This window comes from Centruroides vittatus, unplaced genomic scaffold (assembly GCF_030686945.1).
Source record: "Centruroides vittatus isolate TY-2023 unplaced genomic scaffold, ASM3068694v2 contig_1159, whole genome shotgun sequence".
In the NCBI taxonomy this organism is placed as follows: Eukaryota; Metazoa; Arthropoda; class Arachnida; order Scorpiones; family Buthidae; genus Centruroides; species Centruroides vittatus.
Genome location: NW_027120745.1, coordinates 2,696,111 through 2,702,110, shown reverse-complemented (window position 1 = coordinate 2,702,110; position 6,000 = coordinate 2,696,111). Strand labels below are relative to the sequence as shown.

The 6,000-nt window shown below is 26.3% G+C and overlaps 1 protein-coding gene across 1 annotated transcript in view; it reads left to right on the top strand.

The window, feature by feature from the left end:
- The first annotated feature begins 2,635 nt into the window (after positions 1–2,635).
- Positions 2,636–6,000, top strand: part of LOC136980173 (E3 ubiquitin-protein ligase HECW2-like) — a 123,846-nt gene continuing 120,481 nt past the window's right edge. The window contains exon 1 of the mRNA XM_067276225.1: positions 2,636–2,768. The gene's annotated coding sequence lies outside the window, so the exon portion shown is untranslated. The remainder of the gene's footprint in view (positions 2,769–6,000) is intronic.

Below are 6,000 nucleotides of genomic sequence, written 5' to 3'. Positions count from 1 at the left end.
GAACGGACCACCCCCCGAAAAATTCCTGGGGATTATTCGACCCGTTCGGATTCGATCCCGGGTCCCCCAGAGCGGTAGGCTGCCACCTTTACCGCTCGGCCATCCGGCCGTCGAATTTCAGTACTTGTGCCAATATTATTTTATATAGAAAAAACATGATTTAACAACAGTCTTCAATATTAGAGTATAAAATATTAATACAAAACTTTCATATTATAAAGGTGCAAGCAAACTTTACAATGTCCATAAAAATGAGTATTGGCCATTTGTATGACCAAACTGCAAACAACAGTTTAATTATCGAATATTTTAATATCTCGATGTGTTTATTCATAGCTAATACCATATTATGTTTTAAACGTTCGTAGATTTCTATTAGTAATTTTTACTTTGCTTTCTGCTGTTGAAGTCAAGTCACGCATTATGCGTTATTATATTATTTTTAAGCAATAAAACGGATTGCTTTGATATCGATAGGAAGCTGTAGCATTACAAGCAGCCTCCATATACACTTTTGGCTTACAATGACGTCTATTCATTTAGCTATGATATATTTATTTTAATTATATTGAGAGAAGGTTTGTACTTTTTGTTCATCCTATTAAAACACTCGTATAATTGTATTATATTATTTATATTTTGCATATATTTTTATTTGTCAACTTACATACTGTACTGTGCTGTACATACATTTCGAACCGCCTGGTGAATTTCTTTACAGGCCTATATCTGTATCTTTGCTAGAGCACAGATGCAGATACGGAATTAAATAATAATAATAATAGTAATGAATAGTTTTTATGGGCATGAAACTCCTAAGAAAGCGAAACCGCCGACATTAAGCTAACTCGTGTAATTTATACCAAATAGCCAAAAAATTTACAATGCATTAAAAAATTAAATTTTTGACATTATGCATGATTTTAATAAATAATGTGTTTATTTGCGTTGCTTATTATCTATAAAAATCACAAATATAGGCTATACGAAAAAAGAAAATGGAATAAAAGTTTTTTCTAAAAATATATAAGATATTTCAGCAATTACTAAAGCAAAAAATGGAATGTGTACTGTATGCCATACTCAGTTGCAAAAATAAAGCCAAAAATAGATCAATACATTTGAAATACTGTATCCTTATATCAAGACGACAATCCGAACAGTTAATGTTTGTATAAATACTAATTGTATTTCGATGGTTTATAGATAAATAAAAGCAAAAAAAAAAAAAAAAAAAAAAAAAACAAAGAAAGTTAATTGAAAATTTATATATAATATAGTTTATGATATATATATATACAGTATTAAATCACGAATTAATGTAATAAAAGAATTTGCTTATTATTAATTTAAATAAGCAAGATTTCTCAATTTATTTCGTGTAAACTTTTACACGAAATTGTTGAGTTATTTTGTGCATTAATAGAAAAACAGCATTAGTTACAAGAGTAACGCGCTGTACACGTGGAATCCACCTGTACAATAAGTTATTCTCATTTTAAGGCAAACAAACAAGAAGAAAATTTAGATAAAAGTTTGTTTTCTAAATTTACAAAGATATTTTAGTTAAAATATATTCTGAATTCAAGAGACAGACTAGAGATTGATAAAACTAGAGATATTTTTTAAGATTTGCGCTAGACTAGTTGAAAGATAGATTGACACATTGATTTTCTCATCAGTACTTTCTTAGATTCGATAAAATTCAATCGAAAGATACAGCTATTTGATTTATATAATCTAGAAAATTTTATAATACGATATTTATACATTCAAAGCGAAGACGGATCTTAAGATCAGAGATGCATTATTAAATACATCCATGTTATACAAATAGAATTGGTTACGTTATGATATAAGCCGGTTTTATTGGAGAGAAATCAAGAAATTCTCCAAAATAAACAAAAGTACTGTAACTCAAAGCGAAATATCTTCATTTTGCATTGAAACAGTTTTCGAATTGTATAATTACAATACATATATTCGCAAATATAAAAAATAGCATCTCGGTTATATTTAAAAGTAAATACTGTAGGTTATAATTATTACGTTCGTACACTTTTATTCGAGACGCTGCGCAAAAAAAGATACAGATAAGAACGCATTTCTTAATCTTTGATATGAGATAAAAATAAGCATAAATTATTACATTTATAAATATAAAACAAATATAAAGTGAAATAATGAATTAAATATTTTAGAAATAAATCTGATAATTTCTATGTATAAATTTTAAATGCATATGAACGCAAAACTGATAATGCTAAGATAACGTTTTTCTTCGTAAATTACGACATAATTTGAAAATATCGTATTTTAAAATTCAAATAATATTTTAAAAAGTTATCAAAATCTTTACATTTATACATATTCAGATAAAAAATAATATTACGTAATAATTATAATTTTTATTTTTTTAATAGAAATATAAAATATATACACTGTATATATATATATATAATTCTATATTTCAAATGCCCTCTGGCGATTCTTATATTTTAATAAAATAATTTAATGAAAAAATCAAGAGAATTATAACATCAAACATTTTATAATAATATTATTCCATTTAATGTAAAGATGATAAAACTAATTATAAAAAAAAATTAATAAGAATTAAATAATTTTTTTTTAGACAAGTGCCAGATGATTGGAGAGCAAGATGGCGGATGATCTTTTGGACTCATGGATTTGGTATTAAATTTATTACGGAAAACTTTCTAATAATAAACTGAATTTAAAATTATACTTGTAAATAAAAAACTTAGGTAAGTATACGTATAATTTATGTACAGTATTTAAAGTTTTAATTAGAAATGAAAGAAAATGAAAATTTATTGGTAGGCCTAACGTTATAAATAAAAACAAATAGATGAATTAAGTAGTGTATCGTCGTTTTACACGACTTTTTGCAATAAAAAGCTTTCTTAAGGATACATCGGGTTAAATTAATATATCTGATTGAGAACTGCTACGATTATTTACTCTCAAAAGATATATTTTAACGAAATGGAGGGATACAACTAATGTATACTCTCTCTAAAACATTTAAAGGTAATAATACAATTTTCAATATATTCAACTGAAATACTCTTCGTTATAATCTTTCAATTAGCGAAAAATTCAAATTTCGTTCTAATACTTTCTTCAATCGAAAAAAGTTTGTCTTTAGATATTCAACTCATTTTCATTAATTTTATTATATTAACTTTAATAATACTACAAATTCGTGGAGATTTACATTTTATATTCACCTAAATTGTGTAAAATACATGGAAGTATCATTGTAATGAGATTAATTTGTTAATCTTGTTATATTCTATTGATAAATTTTTGACTATTTTGTTTACATTTTCGAATATTTACATGCATAAAGACGTTTTAAATAAACTTAATAATAAATGCTTAAATTTTTTTTTATCAGTGATTAAATACTATTGTTTTATTAATTATTTTTATTGCAATTGACATAAATGCAATAGAATAATTAACTTAATTTTTACAATAATCGTTGCAAAGCAAATGAAAGATGCTCTTCGTGCTGTTTTCGGTGTATCGTGTTGAAATGATTATAATACAAATGCAGTTTAATCAACAATAAAATAATTTGATTTAAAATCAAATTATTTTATTGTTGATGCACTTTTGCATAAAATTATGGAGAGAGTTTGTAATCAAATAATAATTATTTATCGTGGTATTTATAAAATAAGAATTATTCTTAAAAACTTTTGATAAATTTAAATTTTTTAAGTAAATAATTATAAAAAGGCAATTTATAAATGTAATGCTGCACATGAATACATTTTAATATGCTTCTTTACGGATATGATAAAATTATCAAATAAATAAGAAGAGTTAGTCTTTTAAATTGAGTTTATTTTTAAATAATTTAATAACATTATTAACAATCAATTAAAATCTTGATATTCTAAATAGTTTATGATACAGAATACAAGAATTAGTAAAAAGAATACATACTATTAAAATATAAGTAAATTTCATAAATTGATTGTCTAGATCAGGCCTGGCCAACCCAAATTGTTTTGCGGGCCACTTTGATCACATGTAACATTATGGTGGGCCACAATTTAGGCAAACATGCTTTTAAAAAAGTAAAACAAATACAAAATAAATAAGATTTTATTGTTATACCAAGAGTTTCTACTTGCACTTGTGCAATATAACAATGACACATGCAAATTTTCATTTATTTAATTGTTTTGGTATACACATAACGGGAAACAAAAGTTTTAATAGATATATAATATCACTTAACGGGCCACACAATTTAACGTGATGGGCCACATGCGGCCCGCGGGCCGCGGGTTGGCCAGGCCTGGTATAGATTAAAGAATAATCAGTCATGAACTAAAACAGGTGGCTCAACCTTTTTCATATATCGACCCTTTCAAAAATTTTTTTTTATTGACCCTCCCTTAAATAAATAAATATTTTATTTTTTTAATATAGTTTTTTATATTTGTAAAACTTTGAAAATGATAGTACAAATATTTTCAAGATTTTTTAAATGATTATAATTACTAAATAATTAAAAAAATATTAAAATATACATGCATATACAATATGTATACAGTAGATCCCCCTATAACACGGTAGATACGTTCCATGTTATATGAATCCGTGTTGTACGAGTCCCTTAAATATATGAGCCAATCACAGCCTGGCACGTGTGCAGTTTAGGGGCTATGGCTGTTTGAAAGGTTTTCTTTTATAAAATTAATCGATTCTAGAATAATTTGACCCAACATTTCCAAATCACGTATAATTTTTTGGGAATAATCCATATAAATTATGCTATAAACAAAAAATTGTTGGATTACTTACCGAGTGTGTACCGTTTGAAGATGCCATTGCCTAAGCTTGTTTTTGTCGCGGAGCAACTTGTCAAATGGCGGATGCATTTTCTGATAAGTTATTCTTTCTGCAAAGAATTCGCTGAACTTTGGAGACATCATTAATAGAAATATAATTTTTATGATCGTTGAATAATACTGTAAATGTTGTTTTCACAAGAACTGTATAAAAATTTATCAATACTTTCCCACCTAAACTCTCCGTATATACACGTGGCGCTGAATGGCGGCAAGTAGTTCGGCTGCTAGTCCACTGTTGGTCCAGATTTGACCAATCTTGTCGCAACACGAGTCGGCGATGATGTTTTACCATGTTATACGAGTCTCTTTTAATGTGTTATATGAAACCGATTGCAATTTTTTCGCCGTGTTATATGAACTCGTGTTATAAGGGGGTCTACTGTATAATTTACTCGTTGATTCCTTTCAAACTTTCATCGATCCCTAGGGGGCTAATACCAACCCCGTTGGGAAACCCTGAACTATAATGTCATTATGCAGACTTAAACTAAAAATGAAGTACAACAGAAAAGATATTATTAAAAAGACTAATGTAAAACCAAAACTGGATGTGAAGCATATGATAAATTTGCATCAGATATTTAGATTGTTATGAAAATTGAACATTAAACTGGAAATAATCAAAGAAGCCGTTTTATTCATATCTTTTAATTAATATTCTTTGCAAACATTGTAAGATTGAATGAAATTCAGATTAATGAAAGTTTATTATAGTAGAAAAAGTAATAAAATAGTCTAAATAAAAACAACAAAATTAATTAAAAATAATGAAATAAAAATTGACAAGTATCTTTGCTCTTATTGCTCAAAGCATCTTTGGAACAAAGATCATGTAAGAAAATGCTTTAAAATGATAAAAGTAAAAACAGTTATCGATGTTCTGATTTCTTTATATTAATTTTAATACAAATATTAAAAAAGTGCATGAGTCTGATTGTTGAATTAGTGTATGAAATAAAATTGCTTTATATAAAATTATTTAGAAATTATGTAACTTATTTTTGATGAAACACATTTACAGATTTATAGTGATTGTTTACAAATATATATATTAATGCAGAGAGTTATAAATTTTGTAAATTCTTTATAAAATAATTCGTTC